Source organism: Callospermophilus lateralis, chromosome 9 (genome assembly GCF_048772815.1).
Source record: "Callospermophilus lateralis isolate mCalLat2 chromosome 9, mCalLat2.hap1, whole genome shotgun sequence".
NCBI lineage: Eukaryota > Metazoa > Chordata > Mammalia > Rodentia > Sciuridae > Callospermophilus > Callospermophilus lateralis.
The window spans coordinates 70,998,820-71,020,200 of NC_135313.1; the positions used below are offsets into that span (position 1 = coordinate 70,998,820).

Genomic DNA, 21,381 nt, shown 5'->3' on the forward strand with positions numbered 1-21,381 from the left:
TCTAAATAATGATTTCTTTATAATCCAGGATAAAGCTATAACTTCTTTTTAGCAGCCTCATATTTGCAGCGTAACAAGAGGTTAAGATTAAGCTTCGAACCACACCCTTTCAAAAACAAAACTGGAAATTTAAGACTTTGGTCAGTCTATTTTAGGATACTGGAAATGTTTTTATCCTGAACTACAAATTTCTCTTTAGATCAAAAAGATGAGGGAATAAACTATCCCTGGCTTATCAGATATATATATATATGAAGTATTATAGTTATCAACTAATTTATTTGCATTCCTAAAAGTCAATCCTTATAGCTTAGCTGGCAGGGGGCTTTAGCATTTTTTAAATCAGGAAATTATTGCCAAGAAATTAGACTTCTTCCTAATCCCAGTTAATCAATACAACAGTAGAATTTCAAGGAACCTCATCATAAGTCTGATACTTCCCTATTCTTTAAATATCCTCTGTTGTTTGACTTTCTGAGAAATCAGGCCATAATTCATACTTTAGTGGTGCAGGAGCTGATATTTCTGCTGCAGTAAAGTAGTTTATTCCCTTTGGCATCATTTTCTTCAAATTCATTATTTGTAAAAAGCATACCTCCAGCTGGGATGGCCTAGATCATTTTCTGTTTATTTTTATTTTTGGGTGGGGGGAACTCATAGTCTCATCTATATTAGCTGATGGAGAAAAAGGTACCTTGCCCAGGATGCACTGCTATACAATCATTCTGGACCTGCAATTTTGAGAGGGTTTCCTATGGCCTTAGAACAACTGGATCCACTATATATTGCTGTCAACAAGTTTTCTTCCTCTCCTTGATACAGTTAATGGAAGGAAGATTACAAATTTAAAGCTAATATAATGTGCTTAGCTCCCATGTGTGTTTCATTTTTTAGGCACTGGAGTATGCATGCAGACATCTAAGGGGTTTTGAGCAGGTCTGGGCCAAATCAAGTGGTTTCATATTAGGACTTAAAACCTAAAAGTGTTGCCATTGTGAATATTCCTAAATCAGAGATATTTAACCAGCACTGAAGTTTTTTTAAACATAATTATTGATCATAGCTGTACTTCTTTACTTTGGCATATTTCTTAAGATCAACTGGTTCCTATCCTGAATTTGTTCTGGTCATCAAAAAATTCAGGGTAGGTACAACTCTGGTACCAAGGAAGGAAAGACTTTACATAAAGAACAAATTATAGCAAAACTGGAATAAAATACCCCACAACTACATAAATTTTGGCAATGTGAATTCATAAGTAAAATATTTATATGCAATACAATCAAATTTTCACCTAGACTCCTGTAATTTGTGGCTAGCTAGCTTGGCAGGTTTGCTTTGGTGACTTCATTAACCTTGCAATGTATCCAACTCCACATTTCACTGGAGTGAATATTCTGTTCCTTATTAACACCAAAATGGTAAGTTTTGACTGTATTACTTGAGAGTTTTGTTGTTGTTTTTTTTAACTGACTAGCTAGTTAGCATGGACAGTCCTTTTTCTTCCTCCAAGTTTAATTTGTAGATACAAATAAAATAACTATATGATAGAATACTTGAAGCAACAAACTCCTTGAACCACATCAATAAGAGATAAATTTTGAATCAAATTTCTTTTTCTTTTTTTGGTATCAGGGATTGAACTCAGGGCAACATAGCCACTAAGCCACATCCCCAGCCCTTTTCTATATTTTACTTAGAGATAGGGAGTTGCTTAGTGCCTCACTAAGTTACTGAGGCTGACTTTGAACTCGTGATCCTCCTACCTCAGCCTCTCGAGCCATGGAGCCTGGATTGACACAAATTTCTTTAGTGCATCATTTATTGCCACCTCACTAGTTTGTTCTATGCTTCTTCTAGAGCCTAAGATTTGGCTAATAGTATCTTTAGTTTAGCTTCTCATATTTACTTATTGACATCACAATGCACATCCAGACCAACACTTCCACTACTAAAGCCAGCTATTTAACAAGAAGCAGGAATATTTTCCTAGATTAGGTCATTTCATCAATATATGAAGTCCAAAAACAAACAGAAGGCCATTTGAATGCTTTGATGATTCAACGAGAAGGACTAATTTAGGGAATAATTACTTCCTTTATCTTTCACTGAACATTTAAGTCTTTCAGGTAAACTTTTATTCACTTTTAAGAAAATGGTAATTTTGAAGATGTAAAATATTTTCTATTCCTTTTTTAAAAATAGACACTTGAATGTCAAATCGTGAGCTACATCTGGATTCCATAAGACTTGGGTGTGGAATGTTGTTTTGAGTCCTTTCCTAGAATTTAAAAGCATGTGCACATACACACACATACATAAATTACAAAGAAAGCTAAAAGGAATTCAACACACCTAAAAATCAAACACAAAAATCAGTCAATGAAATGTCAGAAAACTATGTTAACTCTCAAGAAGATCAATATTTCTTTGCAACTTGCATAATACTTGGGGGACAGTAACATGGTATCAGGTTTTGGCTTCAGGCCAAGATTAAGGTCCCACTTGGCTTTAAAACTCAGACTTCACTTAGAGACTAGATGACAAAAATAATATCGTACCACAAATCACAAAAAAAAAAAAATGTATTATTGTTTTCTGCCACTCAACCTCAAGTCACACCTCCCAAGTAGCTTCTCCACAATAACCTAAGGCAAGTCGACCGCTGGAGCAGTAAAGTGATTATATTAAGTGAAAGAGAGATGTGGCCTATAGAGGGTGATCCAGCAATCCTCACAGGAAGGACTCATCAGGAGTCTGGGAAGCTAAGCCTGCAAAGACTTCCCACAAAGAAGAGCAATTCTACATATACAAACCTGCAGGAGCTCTCAGGAAAAGACCCAAGCCTGTGAATACAAGCATGACCATGAACCTGATTGATCCCCTCTCCAGATTTCATATTCTGTACCCATGAAAGAAAGAAGCTGCAGATAGTGATCTCTAACATCTTTCACTAAATAAAACTTTTGATTCTATCAGCTGTATTATTCTCAAATAAATGCAGTCATGATATCTGTGGCTTAATCTTAATGCAGTCATAAATTAGAAGACGAATTTCATTATTTACAAAATCAGAAGTCATAGACAACGTCTAATTTTAAGGGATGGATTAAATAAATCACAGAACACCCACATAATAGATTCCATATAAATGTTTTAAATAGTTGTTTTAGAAAAACATTTAATGAGATAAGAATACGATGATTTTTTTAATTCAAATTCTTTAAAATATATACATGTTTAAAAAACAAAAGCCTCCTGGAAGTATATGCAACAAAATGCCAAAAGTGGTCACTTCTGAGAGCAGGCAAACCATTAAGTGGGTTTTCTTTTCCTTTTCTCCCTCTTCTTCTTTCCCCCTCCTCCCTTCTTTTTTGCTTCCCTGCATTAAAAGATTTTTAGGCAAAAGAGAGGATATTATGATTACGAAAAAAAAAAAAGTTATATTTTCTAAATGTAAAGTAGCACTTCCCTAATCTGACATTAAGACTATTTTATTTCAATTAAAAGCTTCATGGGATGAGCCCCCAATTCAGAAATGAAGTAGAAGGATTATGTGATATTACAGCACATTTTTCACTGTGCGTGTGGATGAGGATAACCAGTAAGGTAAATGTAAGCTCTAATTCATATCTTAAAATCCTGTCACTGAGGCTGGCATGTAGCACAGTGGTAGAATGCTTTCCCAGCACTGCCAAAATAAATAAATAAATAAAATCCAATTACTGAGATATGATCCCTCACATACCCATACTACCCCAATAATTTTCTGATCATATCTAAAAAGACCCAGAGAACCAGTAATTTGAATGTTTTAAGTTAAAAATTTTAAAAAAGATATTTCTTTTTCCCTATTACAATAGTCCCTTTTTTGAAAATCTGATAAAAACTATAACACCCCCCCCCATCAGACACTCATCTCATTGATTTTATGAAATGTCCCCAATATGTAGTACTATTTCAAATGTCAGGATATTTGTGTGAATGAAAACTATCTATATTGGGTTGGTATTCCCCCAGAATCAGACCCAAAGACAAAGACAAAGACAAGGAACTCATTTGGGAGGTGGACATGTGAGACAGGCCAGGGAAGGAAGTCAATCTAGGGTACATGGGTAAGTTATTATTGTGAACAAATGGAACTTATTCCTGATGGGAAGTCTGAAGAGGACACATCTCTGAGATGTAGCAAAGAGGATAAAAAAGTCATGCTATTGACTGAAGCATAGTTTCATAGTTCCTAGGAATTTCATAGTTCCTTAGCAATTCTGACCTCTCTCAACTCGGGAGTAAGGGAAGTCTTCAGTTAATTACAAGTTTAGGGCTGACAGAAGGAAGTTGGTTGGGTCTCTCGACTGTGCCAAGGGATGCGAACAGGGTACAGATAGAATATTCTGTGAGGTCTTTCCCACTCATTAAGGGAGGGAGGGAGGGAGGGAGGGAAGGAAGGAAGGAAGGAAGGAAGGAAGGAAGGAAGGAAGGAAAATACTCAAAATTTTAAAAGGAGAAAAAGATTAAAATGCAAATTATAATAACTACTTTTATTGTGCACCCTTTCTGAGCTGAGAGCTGAAGACTGAAATATGAAGTCAGTTTCACAGACTTTAAAGGCAATTTAGTGAGCAGATAGCACACAGACAGGATATCAAAAAATAAAAAGAACTTTAACAAAGGGATTTAAAAAGTGGAGTAAGATGTTCTTGGAATTACAAGTGGAAAGGTGAGTTTCTTCAAAGCAGCTGTAAAAATAAATAACAATTTTTCTGGTAAAAAGTAGAAAAGATCTGAAGCCCCACTGTGAAGACAACAAGAACAAAAACACACAGGCTGCCAATTCAATTTTCTTCTACCAATCAAATTGTTAAAATCTCAGTATAACTAAATAACCTGAAACCTGGATGCACCTCCAAGTTTGAACTTGTTCACCCAGGGCACGTGATGCATGATGCTATAACAACTGAGCTATAACGTGGCCAAGCAAGAAAATATAGAACCCCACAGGACCACAGACAGAGGCGAACTCATACCCAATTGCAGGGCCTTCTACAAGGGCTTGCCAAGATGCTAATAAGAAAGACTGGTCAGAAGCCAGTTGCAGTAGTAAATACATATAATCCCAGCGACTTTGTAGGCTGAGACAGGAAGGTCCCAAGTTTGAGACTAGACTGGGCAACTCTGCAAAACCCTGTCTCAAAAAATGAGCTGGGGATAAAGATCAGTGGTAGGGCACCCCTGGGTTCAATTCCCAGTATTACAAAAATAAATGTTACTTAATTAATTAAAACTTAAAGACTGGCCATTGTCTTATGAATCCTACCAGTAAGTGAAGGCCTGTGGAAGGGGACAACAGCCAATGTGGAAAAGGCAAGAAATTCTGCCTGGATTTTCCTCTCCCATCTCTTATTATGGAACAAAAGCTTTAAACTGCCAAGGGAGGGGAAAAAACAAAAACAAAACAACCTTGACTCCCTTGGGGCACTGGTGAAAACCTATGGCCAGTGAAAATTTTTATCAGAATGCCTAGACCATCCCATTTTTTAACACTCTAATTTGAAAACAACATGCTTGTTACATACAAAACTTTAAAACCCTGATCCTTCCCTTCAGCAAGGCTAGCCTAAGAGCTTTCTCAATAAACACACTGGAACCACCACTAGTAGAGAAATCTCAGGGTCTTGGAGAATTATGGCCAAAATAGAGATTTAGTGGAAAAAAAGTTTTTAAGGTAAAAAGATTTGAGCATGGTAATGAATGGTTTTGAGAAAGTCAAGGAATACAATTACAGAAATCAGAGTAAGGAGGTAGGTTATAAATCACTTAGCATGACTTTCTTTTCTCAGTGTTATGTTACATCAGTGTAAATGCTTAGGCATGCAAGTTTAATTTTTGTTTAAAAACAGGGGAAACCCTACATGAATAGATCTCTGGATTAAATTTAGTATCAGAATTAATTTTTACAATCAAGAACAATTAAGTTGTCTGCTCATATTTTCTGGATCATGAGAGCTATTCTCAGTGAAATGTCTAACATTTTGCTCATTGTCCAAAAAAAAGCCTTCAAGTGCTGACATGAAGGATTGTGCTTTATTTCAAATTGTGCACATCACTGCAGTAACAGAGGCTTGTCACACATATGAGAGAAGACAAACTGGAAATAAGATTCATCTCTTCTTCTAGTTGATTTGACATAAGTAGCAGCATCCAACCTAAATATCAATGAATGCCTGTTTTAATATTTTTCCAATCTCATTCACAGTTATAAAATCAGGATAATTTCTTTCTTCTATTAACTGCCATTTATTGAACTAAGCATTATTTCAAAGAAAGGAAGACTCAGTCATTGAAAAGTAATTCTTTTTTTAGATACTCCATTGAGTTTAACAAAGACATTAAACACTTCTGATTATTGAAAAATTAAACATGCCTAAATTATTCAGTCTCACTCTACACAAAGCCAAAATTTTAATATTTATCAAATAGCTTCTAAAAGGTAGAAAGTTAAAAAAAAAAAAAAAAGCCTTCTTCCTTAGCTCTTTTTCTGCTCCAAAAATTCCAAGAAATTTAAAACAAAACTGGAACTTAAAATGAGTCTAAAAAGATAGAATACAAAACTATCTTCAAGCTGATCCTATGAGCTCTAATGTCTTTACACCAAAGTTGAGTCAGAGAAAGGGAAAGGACCCGCATACTCATCACATCCTACACTTTTCCTATGAGGTAGGTCAATCACCAAATTTTAAAAAAAGCGGAGTGGGGGAAGTGAAAAATAAGATCATAGACTAAAGCACAGATCTGTTATATTTTAAATGTTAGAATCTTTAAAGTTAAAACATATCCATTTAAGACAACTCATATTATATCTAGCATATTATGATATGTAGATTAAAAGTATTAAAAGGAGAAAATTAGAGGAGGGGGAGAACTCTGCTTTGATTTCCCCGTGGTGATGAACAAGGTGATACTCAAGTGCTAAATGAATTGTATTTCTTATGTTGATTAACCCTATTCTGTATACCAAGTTTTCTATGTGTACAGGCAGTTTTTGGTTTTAATATCTGAACCAAAGAAACAAATCAAAGATGTTCAGAACAATTATTTTCCTTCTTCATCCCAGAATCATGGACAAAAGTTTGTGATGACAACTTCCTGCCTTTTACATCTTTGTTACCCTTACAGGTCTCAGCACCAAGAAGAATGTAAGAAAAGTAAGAGATTGGCAAACTTCAAGTTGGTACACAGATGAAGACAAATCTTTCTGTAATCAGTTATGACATTTCTGGGAGCTCTGAGACTTGCTTTCAATTGTCATATCACTTCTAGGCTATTATATACCAGAGATATTAGAAACTAAGGAACTAGGCATTCCCTCCCACACCTAGCCCAGGGCCTCAGTAATCAATGGTTATTGACTAGAATTCACTGAATTCCATTGAAAATACCAAAAAATAAGGCCGATTTAAAATTTAAAAACTCTGATATTTTTAAGCAAAAGCAAGAATAACAGTAAACATTTTTATGTCAAGTGTTTTCCATAACCCATTAATAGAGTATTGACTACCTACCTGTTTTGTAACAAGAAATGTAGATTTGGCCTCTGACCCCAGTCCTGGCACATAGCTTCCAAAACCCTCATAACTTTCTGAGTGATAAAGGCCATAGGAGCATCTTTTTTTCTAAGATTTGGTTTTAGCCTCTGGTTCATGATACAAGTACTACTAAGACCCTTGGAACTTCTATAGTAGTGACTTCAATTTTATATGTACTTAGTGTCAGGAATGAATTGCAGGATATTGGGTTGGTGTCTGGAAAGTGGGAGGTGCTTATGTAAGTGAAAACTCCACTCATTAGGTATCAGAGGTGATGTCAGTACCGAAAAAGTTTTCACTTTCTTATTGCTAAATAACAATTTAAAACAACTGAAAAGAACTTACAGTATATTTTAATACCTTTTAAGAGATAACATCTTTTTATCTTTTGCTGTTGTGACTTTTATATAGAATTTCCTTGTTTATGAAATGAAGGCAGCACTACCACCTACTTTACAGTTACTGGAATATTGCAGAAGTGCTTTCAAACTATAAAGCTATGTCATTTTGCTTGGTTACTCTAAAAGCATCTGTAATTTTATTATTTTACTTATGACTGACCCCACTTATTCTCTATATCACTTCCGATAGAACTTTTTGCAACATATAATAATTCACCATTAAAATCTGGACAGTACAAATAAAGAACTGCATTTTTAATTTAAATAGCCCACAAGGCCAGAAGTACCATATTGAACAACATAACTCTGTAGCTTCAGAAACATGCTTTGATTTTTACAACAAAAAATTTAAGAAATAAAATTATATTTGTTTTCTTAGTTATAATTATCATTCCTTTCAACGTGGGATAGTATTTTACACACACACACACACAAACACAAATACACAAAAGGTAAGCAAAACTCTACTTAATACTACTTACTGGGCATGAGTCTCCAAAAGAACTGAATGATACATAGCAGAGACTAGCACATAACAGGTGCTTACCAAATGAAGAGGACAACTGAGAGATTACCTTTTTGAACACATCTCAATATTCCTGAATTAGGTGTTGACCTTGCTTTCCAATGTCACCAGACACAAACCTACTTCTTAAGTGATTTCAACATGAAATATGTCCCCTTGGATAGAAAATGTACATGACTAATAACCTTCCCCTCAAGAAAATAGAATCTACTTGAAGGAAACAGCCAAAAGAAAAGTTAACCAGTGGAAATTAAAAGTCTAATACAAAAACAGAAAACTACCATAGAGAGTTTATCATTAAAAACCAAAGAACAAGTAAAGACATTTGGAAAAAAGAGAGATTACTGTTGACCACAGTGGTCTGAGATCACACAGAAGAGGAAGGATTTGGTTTAGGTCTTAGAGGACTACAAAGATTTGAGCACAGTCAGGCTAGGCAGGAAGCAGAGGATAGAGATTACTTTTGCTGAAGAGGAAGTTTCAGAAAGGAGATTAATTTGAATTGATAATGAGGTGCCTTAAATGGTAGATAAGGAATTTGCATGTGATCCTGCAGAGTAAACAATGGGAAGACATTTAAGGTTAGATGAGAGAGAGAGTTAACTAAGGTTGTACACAAAGTATTTAATTATTCACTGACTGAGAGCAAGCATCTGGTGCTTACTACATCAGAAATATTGCTAGGTGAGAGAACTATAACGATGGCAGTGACACAGTTCTAACTTGGACAAGGCTCACAACATAGCCAGGAAGCAAACAAAAAAACACCTGGAACACAAAGTGACAAGTGCTCATAACAAGGTTATATATGGAAAGTACAAGGGGAAAAGGTTTGAATCTGAAATAGAGGGGAGACAGGGGCCAGAGAGGCTTCACTTAGGAAGAATCATTGAGTTAGATCCTGAAGAAAACAAAACAAAACAACAACAAAACCAAACAAGGGCTCACCATGTAGAGAAAGACATGCTAGGTACCTACAGAAAAGCTTTCAGGAAATATACATCCTTTGGGGAAGATCCTATTTCTGTAAAATTAAAAGTAGCCGAGGTTATATATGCAAGTATGGGGAAAGGATCAAATCCTTAAAAGCTCAGTATTAAAGAAATGTTAATGCATAGAAACATTTTAGGAATGTGTGTAGGGTCAACATTTATCTTCTTAGCTATAATTTCTGAAGACTAAAATATTAATAAAAAAAATTTCTGAATAAACACGAGTAATACAGGACAAAGTATAAAGCCAATTAAATAATCAGATGGCATTTTAAACTATGAAAACAAACATGTTTGACATTCAAAGTAGAAAAGAGATTAATTAAAAACTAATCAAATTATAACTATAAAAATTTTACTTAGGCCAGATATGATTTCAACATCTGTTTCTCACAGAAAACGTATGCAAATAAACATGCAAAGCAGGGGTGGAAGAATACGAAAATCATGCTTTAAAAAATGAGTTTTCTTTTACAAAATAAAGAAGAATCCTTGCCTTTAAAAGTATCAGGTATGTCTGTTGGTTTCAACCACACATAAATCTACTGTCTTCATTTTACATCCCCACTTTGCCTGCTACTCTAGTGCATGATAAACTTTTTTTTTTAAACAATACTACCTATGATCACATATAGTTAAAATTTTGAAAAAGCCACAATCATCATTTATTTATTTATTAGACTTATGCAGTACTGGGAATTGAATCCACGGGCACTCTACCACTGAGCTACACCACTTTTCCCTTTTATTTTGAGACAAGTTCTTCCTAAGTTGCTAAGGTGAGCCTCAATCGAAAGATCCCCCTGCCTCAACCTCCTGTTTGCAGGAGGATGATCACAGGTGTGTGCCATTGTGCCAGACCTAACAATTACAATTATAGTGTTGTTATAGGAATTCTATGGGGGGTAGGGAGATGGGGGTTGAACTCAGGAGCACTCAACCACTGATCCACATCCCCAGCCCTATTTTGTATTTTATTTTGAGTTGCTTAGTGCCTCTCCATGGCTGAGGCTGGCTTTGATCCTCCTGTCTTAGCCTCCTGAGCCCCTGGGATTACAGGTGTGTGCTACCATGCCCAGCCTAAAATCCAGAATTTTTAAAGTGCTAACGTGAGACTCAACAATTATGGATTTTGGAACATTTCTGATGTTGCATTTTCAGATCAGGGATGTTCACCTGATAAATTCTATGCAAATATTGAAAAATCCAGAAAAACTCTGAAATTTAAACACTTCTGGTCTGGTCCCAAGCATTTTGGCTAAGATACTCAACCTATACCAATTCACAAAAGGAAACGAAATCAGAAGTTTGCTCAATATCACATGTTCAAAGCCTCACCACACTTTCAATGTACCACTTTTAAAGCCTGGTCAAGCTGGCCTCAGTGCTGCCTACTTATAGAGAACATTATGTAAATTGATTTTACTAGGATATAATCTAGATAATTAAAGTTAAAATTAATATAAATTGATCTGTTTGAAATCTTCTAATTAATGTTTTGCTGGGTAATTTAATACAATGAATTATGTATCTAGCAAAATGATTTACAAACGAAATTTTTTAAAAGGAAAAATGAGGCTTTTCCCATGAAACATAAAATAAATCCTTAAGGGTCTCAGACCAGTTTACAAAGGCAATTTACAAAAGGACAGAGGATGAATGAGTAGCAGGCAGAGAAGTTATTCAAATGTAGTATGTGAAGGTGTTTCAAAGCTCATTTGATAATTCTTGAATGACTAGGGGTTAAGATTAAGCCATGCAGAAATACCTAAGTTCCTGCTGTTGAGTAGCTTCAAGGAGTACAATTTTCCCATGGAACTGATAGATACTCATTATACCACAGGATAATGGACATTGTTTTTATAAAAAAAGTACTCAATATTCTGAACAATATTTTGAGAGACTGACACTTTAAAATACACTATAAATTTCAGACTGATATTTTTCATCTGTTAACAATTTGAGTTAGACAACTGAGTTGTTTATCATAGATCTCAAAATAATAGCAGTTCTTGTGTAAGTTCAGTTGGGCTTTCTGATTCCTTATTCCAGTACCTTCTTAAAATGGACTTTGCTGCTTATTCAATCATTGACAAATTGACAATAAGTAGAAAATTCCCATCACTGCATTAGTTTGATATTCAAGGTAAGATTCAATGAGTCCATTTATTCTAGCAAATGTCACAAGAGATTTTCAAAACATTCTGTTTATCCATAACAATGGGTGGAAATATTTTCAATAACAAGTTTGGACTTATAAAGGCACAAAATTGCATACAGAAAAAAAGCACAAAACACAATAAACTAAAGTGCTGCCTACTTATAGTTTTTATTTTTTATAAAACAAGAACTCACTAAAAAGGCAAGTCGTGATGCATAAATCATAACTCCTTTTAAATAATGTATTTTCATTATGAACATTTTATATGGGCTATATGGTAAAGTGTTCTAAGAGATATAACCACAATAATCAAGTTCATGACTAAAATCTGCTTTGGAATCACTACCTTATCAGTAGTAGAAAGCACCTTTTCAGATACATGCTTTTTATAAAGACAGCCAATGACAGTGTCTCTCTAGATTTGAATAATTTATCAAGAAACAAACACCAAAGCAAATAGGAGTATAAGCTAAAACCTTGTCATTTTACAGCTCATCCATAAACAGTTATAGAATGATTTTACAGGTTTATTTATATAACAAAGTTTCTAGGACAATCTTCTACAGAGTTCATGCGTCTGATCTTTCCCAATCAGTCTGTAAAATTTTTCATGGCTTCCTTAAAGGTAGAGATTCCATTACTGAATGCAACCCAGACTGTTAACACTGCCTGGAGTAAACCATCTTTCTGGCCATGGGGCCTAGCATAGTTTGGTAATAGAGCAGGATATTAAACGATTGTTGGTTAAAATAAGCTAAAATGAATAATTTTTAATATGGGCTATCTTTTTAAATAAGAGATACACAAAACAGCACACCAGTACTTCACACAGTAGGACTCCAAAATATCTAAAGCATCAATTGCTTATACTCCTCTCACTTAGATGCTGGTGGTACTCAGGAATAAGATACTTCTAATTAGACCAGTCCTTGTTTCCCTGTGAATCCAGGGAACAGGTGTCAGAAAACATGATCCACTTCCCTGCAAAGTAATTATTACTGGTTTCCATTTTATATGAAGGTTTATGATCCTCATGAAGGTATGGAAAGAGAAGAAGAGCCTGTTCACTTTGATCATGACACTGAGAATTCATTTAATATTGCATTCATTAATAGTATACTTGATTCTTTGAAAATAATGTACTCATCTCATTAGCAAGGAAAATAGTCAATCTCAATACTTTGAAACTACTGTGGGTTCTTTTGTTTCATTTTTTATTTATTTATTTTTTTAGTAATAGAGATTGAACTCAGGAGTGTTCTACCATCAAGCCACATCTCTAGACCTTTTTGTTCTTCATTTTTGAAATTAGCCTAAGTTGCCCAGGCTGGCCTGGAACTTATGATTCCCCTGCCTTAGCCTCCCAAGTTACTTGGATTACAGGTGTACATCTTAGCACCGGGCTAAATTATTGTTTCATAGATGTATATATATTAAAGTTCTAGAAGAATTTTTTTCTCCTTTTGTGGAGAAGAGCAGGATTCTAGGAGACCCTCTCTTCAGTAAATTTTCAAACTGCTTTTTCTTCTTAAGAAAGAATGGAAATCCAAGCTTAAAAGTAAGGTCACCTTGTTGAAATCTACCACAATTTCTGAACACTGGTAGATTGCCTGTATGTAAAAATTGAGAGTGGAAAAGTACCTACATTGTATGAGATATAGATCAGTGAATTCCTATGAACATAAAGTATTCATAGAATATATCCTTTCAGAGGAACAACTCTGTTTTGGTGGTTTGATTTGAACAAATGTTAAGTGGTTCTTCCTCATTTTAACAAGACTAGTTCCCTTTAACTACTACCCTAAGTTCGTTTCTGTTTTTATCCAATTTCTGGAAAATTTATTCTTAATCAGGGTGAAGATTTCAATATGCACAGGGGATTGGTTGTTATAACAAATGAGTCCCAAAGGGTAGGGACTACGATGAACTAAGATGTGGTATATTCATTAGAGCCTGTTGCTCAACTCCTGCTGCCTACCGCCTGGTTAAGCTCCCAGGGTCGCTGCCCTTCAATACTTCACATGACAGGCAACAGATAAGGAGCCACTGACTCAGCCAGGTCTCATGTTTGTGTGGCTTGAACACTTATATTTCTATGAATTTCAGGTATACTACTTCAATTTTCTCCCCTTATCCCAGGGGGTAAATTGCAATAAATTCTTGAGAAGACAGTATATTCTTGTTGAGAAAAAAATATAACAGAAAGAAAATGCTTGATGTTCTAAGAACTGTGAAATATAAGCACCAGAAGTACTCTAGAGAGTATCTAGTCCAGCTCCTTCCTTTTATAAATAGGAAAGCTAAAGCCCAGAGGAGTGAAGTGACTTGCTCATGGGACACACACCTACTGAGTGGCAAAGCCAGGACTAGAACTGCAGCCTCTTGAGATGAATTAAACCACTGTCTTTTGGTTTACATCAAGAGTCTTCCAAACTTCCTTCCTCTTTTCTAGTCTTCACTGGGTTCGATCCTCAGTACCACATAAAAATAAAATAAAGGTATTGTGTCCACCTACACCTAAAAAATAAATGTTTTTTTTAAAAAGATGCATTTGGGCAAATGGATTAATTATGAAATGATTAACACTTTCTAACACTTTCTTCATGTATTGATCAGAACAGACATTGTGTAAAATGACTACTATAGAGAATTACAAATGCAATAGTGTACATATTTAAAAGGTATATTTTAAATTTGCAAATATTTCCCTTCTATCTCCTGTAATGTAATATTATTAGTCTTTATCTTATAAACATAACAGTTTATTAAGATGTGTTTTCCCAAACTTACTCCAACTTTTTGGTTAGTTGTGTTTAATTCCTCTCTAATACCTATCACAAAAAGCTATAACTTTCTAGTTTAAGAAGCTCCATAATTATTTTGCTGGATTCTCTTCCTTACAATCTCTTACAAACTACAAAGCTTATAATATTTTTTTTAGTATTTTCCCCCTTAAAACATCCTGTTTTAATCCATAATCGTTTTGATTGAGTCCACAGAAAGCAAGTCAATAATTTGCCTAACACATAGTAGATGATGCTGTAGAAATCACCATAAAGTGCCATGATGGAAGAATAAAAGTAACAAATGTTTTAAGTGCTATCCTTGAGCCAGGCCCTTTTGTAAGCACTTTACATGTATTAATTAATTTAATCCTCAAAATTACCATAGAAGGTGGGTACATTGGTCATTTCATTTTATAGAATAACAAAATGAGATAGAGAGATTAACTGTAGTGCCAGATTTGAACCATGACAGTCTTGACTGCTAGCCCTGACACATCACTACCTAATGACACTTTTCATGAGCCTCATAAAAAGTGTCAAGATGTGATTCCAAGGACTTTTCCTGGCCTAAATTACTACAGTTAATTGTTGAGAGCCACAGCCGAAGGGGCCCCAGCAAACTTTCAGACTGCCAGCTGATGATTGGCTCACAGCGGTCCCAGCAACATCTAGCTGATTGGCTCCTCTGCGGTGATGCTCATTGGGCTGTTTCCCTGCCCTTTCAGACAACGGAGCTGCTCATTGGGGGACTTTTTTGGCTCCGCCCATGCGACCCAGCCAATCGGCCTCAAGAGCAGGAGGATTGTGGGAGGAAGAGGTTGTTGGGGTGTGTGGCTTGTGGGAAGCCGGTGGTGGCAGTTGGGCTCTGAGGGTTTTTTCCTGAGGAGCTGTTTTGTTTATCGTGTGTGGTTCTAAAAATAAAGTTAGTTTCTTTTGACAAGTGGCTCCTGAATTGTGCCCAGCCAGACTGCGGCAGTTAATCTTGAACTGGGATGGAGGTAGAGAGCAAGACCTTAAAAATATCATATGCTTTATCTTTTTCCCCTCACTTCCCAAAATGATATTGTTAAAAACAACAATAACAATGGCAACAACAAATGCAATCTATCTACGATGAATGTGAAGGATGTTCAAAAGTCTCAAAACAAAAACTCAACTTCCTTGTTGCTATGATTTGGAGTCTGAGAGGAAACAAGATTGCTTAGGAAACTTTTTTCTAAACTCCCCCCCTCCAAAACAACAACAACAAAAACAAAAATGAAGCAAACTCTGAGAACTTCCAAAAACTTGAGCTGAAATGTAATTAAGATCAATGTAATCCAAATTCTTCATTTCTTTTCTTTTCTTTTTTTTTTTTTTTTTGAGAGAGAGAGAGAGAGAATTTTTTTTTTTTAATATTTATTTTTTAGTATTCGGCGGACACAACATCTTTGTTTTGTATGTGGTGCTGAGGATCGAACCCGGGCCGCACGCATGCCAGGCGAGCTCGCTACCACTTGAGCCACATCTCCAGCCCCAAATTCTTCATTTCTAAAGGAGGACACTATTGCTCAAATAGCAAATGGTTTGTCAAGGTAGTGAGGGTTACTGGCACACTCCTAATTTTTAGTTCAGGGAGATTTTTGCCTCTCTCATGTTTGAAATTTAGGAAAAAGCTTATCATGGACCAAAATTTTAAACATCACTGGTTCAGTGTTCCAAAACTCTGTTGTAAATATATTATGGACTTCTATAATCTGCAATCTAAGTTTCAGGCCAGGACCCAAAAGCCTGCATAGTACTCTAACAGTCCAAGTTCTCTGGTTTTAATATGTAATATGATTTTTTTATGACAACACCCACACACACTCTAAATTCAACGTGGAACACTAGACACAAGCATTCATATTTTGTGTAAATGGACTTAGGCCATGAAAAGGGGCTTCTGGTTTTTCTTCTAAGCAGACAGATATGTTGTTGTTGGTATAGAGGCATCCAGATTAGGCAAGAGCCAGATTAACAAACTGGTTTCCTGGCCACCACCCACCATACACTGTATCATGAGTTTTGGACTCTGTGAAAACTGTATGATACAAAAATCTGTCTACAGGGACTGGCACCCACTCAATTTTCAGGCATTATTCAGTTCCTGAAAAATGCTGCACATGACATGACTAAAAATTCAGACATTTCCATATTTTATTTATTTTATAGTACTAAACTTTTATAATCCAATATCTAATGATATTTTATCATCTGCAATGAATCATTATATGAGTCATAATAAACTATGTTATCAAGACTATGAATAATAAGATGATCAGCAATGTAGCCAACATTTATCGGTACATCAAATGAAACTAAATCTAAGTTATGAAAAGAAAAACGATTTAGGCCAATGATGAATGGAATGTCTGAAGCATTTCTAAGTTTAATTGAATAGTACCATCATGTAACACCCCAAATTTAGTAATGGTAACTTAGTCCCATAAGATTAAGATAATTCTGAATTATTAATAAGTGACAATGTGAGAACGATCTGAATGTTGTGAAAGAAGCCAGCACATAAACTGTTGCTCTTAGCAACCCAGGGACTGAGTCCTTTACCGTGAAAGAACCTGTTATTTCTTACTCTTGGCCATCAAACTGACCTGCTGACTGCAATCATTGCTTCCTTGTAGTATATGAATACTTGCATCTCTGTCCATCTTCACATTTTATGTCCTTTCTCTGTGTTTACAGCTATGTGTAATTAAAGTCTGGCCATGAAATAGTTATTTAATTCTCCACACATACTAGTCCACTGGTGTTATGTTTCAGGTTCTTCCTCCCCCTTCAGTGCAGAAAGGGCACTACAGAATCATTTAATACACTGGAGACTTATTATCTCCCAGTAAGCTGAAAGTGTGAAGGCATCTTTCCAAAGGGGCATACAACTCCATGTATATTTATGTGCTAATAACCAATCATAACTTCTACTTTATCTTCTAATTAAAAATGAAGGTATACTGTCCACTTTAGAATTAAGCAAGGAAGGGAATTACCTCTGAATTGAAGTATTAAAAAAAATAAGAATTTAGAACATTCTGAAAATATCTTAATATTTCTAAGAGTCAGATAAGAAGCTGAATGTACCAGATGGTTCCCTGATTTAAAATACGGCAGTTATTCAGTTTATAAGTGGGCAATAACTGAATTTTTAGAAATTAAATGAATTTCAAATTTTTAAATTAAATTTACTTTGCCACTTTGTATGGATCAGAAATGAAAGAAAATTGCAGTTGTGATTTGATACAATCTAAATATTCAAGGTCATTCAGTTGCTAAAGTTTTATTTAACTGAATTTGGCAGTAGGATCTTTAAATTCATATTGTCAGGATTATACACAGAAATTGATAGGTTTATTCAGCCTGTAAATGCAACAATAAAAGATGTCTATGATTTTGAATACCAGCTGCCTCTACTTCTTATGCTTTCCATACCTTCTTTCTGCTCCTCTATCTTCTTCCAAAAACAGTTTAAATAAGAGTTAAAATTAATACTTAATTTCCCTGATTTAGACTCTTCAGTATAACATATAAGATACCAAATGTAGTACCTTCTCCTTATATAACAGTGGGGAATAGAGAGGGCATGTACTTTGGTCAAAACATAATTCATATTATTTTCAATTATGAAAGATCATTAGTTTAAAAGATTCCTCTCTTTAAACACTGATAACAAGCAGAATGTGTTTCTAATTGAAGCAGGTAAATGTTTTTTGTACAATCAAATGTGTGTGTGTATATATATATACATGAGCCCAGGTTATTCAATTTCTCATGCAACATAGAAACTAAATATGCTTTTACTTTCCAATCTTGACATTAAATCAAATAGGCAAGGGTTAAATTTTGCTGTAATATGATATTGTTACATAATAAAAGTTTTCCTGTTAGCATTCACAAACACCTTCCAATATCCTCCACAGTGTTACTGGACATAAATTGAACCTCTAAATTAGAAGCTTCACTGATTTTAGACACAACTGAAAAACAATGTAGTAACCAAAAGACAACAATCTTTCCCTTGGGTCCTTAACTAAAAAGCTCTCATATTTTTCAATGTCCTTGAGTCACACAAAGTAGTGGTTGGAAGACACTGACTGATTGGACAACTGACTTCTTTTACTTGAATCTGATACAAAATAACCAGGTGCAGAGAGGCTTTACAGTAAATGCAACCTCCAAAACAAACTGTGTCAAAGAAAAGTACACATAGTATGCTTTTCCACATCCAGAAACACTTAATTCAGACATGGGTTACTCTCATTTTTATGTTGCCATTTTCATGTTTCATGGGCACCAGAAATGAAAATACTTCTATAGCAATATACTTGCAATATACTATATTTAAAAAAGAGAGAGAGAGAGAGAGAGAGAGAGAGAGAGCGCGAGAGAGAGAGCATTCTTTCACTTTCTTAAAAAAAAAAAAAGAATCAAAGCCCAATTCTATAAAAGTATTTTCTGTCAAAATTTTGCTTTTCTGTATTAAGAAAACAAAATTTGACTAAAAATGCACACTGACCATGACTGATTTTGTACATAAATAATTACCATTTTCTAAAAGTTTTAAGGCTGCAGGGATTTTTTTTTCCTTGTCAAACCCAGTAAAAAAGAAATAACTGGTACCTCTACGAATAAATTACATCTTGAAATATACATGATTTGTGGTGTTCCTGTGTCACTTGCAATGGTAACTGACACGCCCCGAATCCCGAATTTAACTGTACCAGACAGTTCTATCTGTCCCATCGCTGACCAAACACTGCTTCTCTGTTTCTATTCATTATGTATTATACAAGGTCTAAACACAGCCCAGTATGACAAGGAAAAAAATTACAATTCTTATGACAGCAAAGTGATGCATTCAAGATCTCTCTTGCAGTACATTCTCATCCATGAGCACTAACAGGCTTTTTTTCTTTTTTTTTTTTGAATGAAGCTAAAAATGTGTTGGCTGCAGCTCATTACTCCAAGAACCTTCGACCCCCTGTTTCTGCAGGTTTTCAGGAAACCCTGGTAAAAACCAAGCGCTATGCAAACCATGAAAACCAAACTTGCAAAGAGCCTTGTGCAGCGATCAATAACCTTGGCTACACCGCCATGGGCCCCAAATTCACCGTCCTGGAGACCAATGCAGGAAAAAAAAAAAAAAAAAAAGACGAAAGGCTAGCTGGAGCCCAAAGAAACTACAGCGCTTCCCCCTCCGCCGCCCTTTCTGCCGCATGGAGAGAAGCGAAGGGAGGAGAGGAGTGAAAGGAGGCTCACCAGCTCCGAAGATGCTCCGGTGACCTCTGGCTGCGCGGTGAGAGCTGGGCCGGGAAGGCGCTAGCGAAGCCCTGGCGGGCAGTATGGACTCTGCCCCTGGTGCATTCCTCGCATTCCGGCACAATCTGTCGCCAGCCCAGGAGCTGGCAACGCGCGTCACCCCCCCCCCCCCACCCGCCTCCACCCCGGACACACACACCTGACTACTGCTGCGCCCCGAGCGGCCACGGCCGCCGCGGCGCCTCCACTGCCCGCGCTCGAGGTTTGTCGCACTCAGCCAACACACAGCCAAATCCCGGGCCCGCCGCACGCCCCCTCACTTCCCGGTTAGGGGGAAAGAGGAGAGGAGAGGGCCGGGCAGCCCCAGACAGGGACAGGGACACAAGATTCGCCAAAGGGGTGCAGTAGCTCCGCTTCAACTCCTAGCAGGGAGAGAAGGAAGCGACGGCGCAGGAGGGCAGCCAGGAGGTTTGGGGCTGGGGAACTGGGATGGGTGGAGAGGGAGGACGAGCCACGAGGAGAGAGGGGCGCACCGAACCGAAAGCAGTGTGGTAGACTCGCAGGAGTGAAGGGCTAAGGGGGCAAACACGAGACAGTGAGGCCAGCAGGGGCGTGGGAGGAAGAGAAGGGCCAGGATGCGGGTTCTGGGGCTGGAGGGGCGGATAGACCGCCCGAAGGGCTGAGGGAGGCGGACGCCCCAGGGTGTTGGGGACGCGGGGCAGCGTGCCAGGCGGGAGGTAGTAGGGAATCCGCCGGGTAAACGTCCAGAAGAGCTCCGCACGGCGCTCAAGTTTGGGGCTGGGGGCTTAGAATCCGAAAAGGCAAACGTGGGGAGGGGTCGAGCGCACCGCGTAGGGGAGACCCGGGAAGAGTATTCGCCGGGAAAAGCAAATGGAGGGTGAAACTTGTGCGCCTGCCGGGGGGAGGGGAGCAGGCAGGCGAGTGCGGGCAAGAACACGAGGCGGGGCAGGAAAGCCGAGGCGGCCGCGAGACGGTGGGGACCGAGTAACGGGAGGGAGACGCCTGTCCCTTCAGCGAGCAGGTCCTGGTTAGGGCGCAAGGGGCCAAGGGCCAGGGGTCTCGTGCGCAGGAGTCTCCGCGCCCTCCCGCGAGCCCGCACACTTACTTTCCAGGTTAGGCAGCGGCCGTCGTCGCTCCAGGGATCTGGGACATCCACGCCGAAGGGTAGCCGCTGCGGCACCCGAAAAAATTAAAAAAGTGCCGCGGCCGTGTGATTGCCCGCCCCTCCCTCCCCCACCCGCCCCCTCCCCCGGAGAGGCTCTCCCACCACCCCCGGTGGCGGCGGTGGCCAACTTGTCCCTCTACCCGGTGCCCATAGTGCCGCCTCCGCGGCCGGCGTCGACTCGGACTCAGCCCCGGAGCCCCCTCTACTGCCCAGAGGCCGCAGCCGCCGCCCGCCCAGCCGCTAGCCCGCCTGCCCGGCCAGCCCCAGGCTCCCGGGAACGTCAGCACGCCGCCGTCTCCGGACAAGCTCCCCGACAGCCCCATTGGTCGGAAGAAAAAGGCTGACCCTCCCCATTGGCCCGGCCCTCATATTGAACCTGCCAATGGGAACTGCGGTTTCAGGTCGCCATAGAGACCGATGCTGTTAAGAGCCAGAGGGCCTGGAGAAGGTGGGG

General features: G+C 37.8%; 1 protein-coding gene across 7 annotated transcripts in view; it reads right to left on the reverse strand.

The window, feature by feature from the left end:
- The window catches only part of Pkp4 (plakophilin 4), a 243,578-nt gene extending 222,608 nt beyond the window's left edge, over positions 1 to 20,970 (reverse strand). For 6 of the 7 annotated variants that reach the window (XM_076865747.2, XM_076865751.2, XM_076865744.2 and 3 more), the window contains exon 1: positions 20,868 to 20,970. The gene's annotated coding sequence lies outside the window, so the exon portion shown is untranslated. Of the gene's footprint in view, positions 1 to 19,741; positions 19,824 to 20,867 lie in introns of those variants that run through there. The other variant, XM_076865743.2, reaches the window with a different exon arrangement.
- Between the last annotated feature and the right edge of the window lie 411 nt (positions 20,971 to 21,381).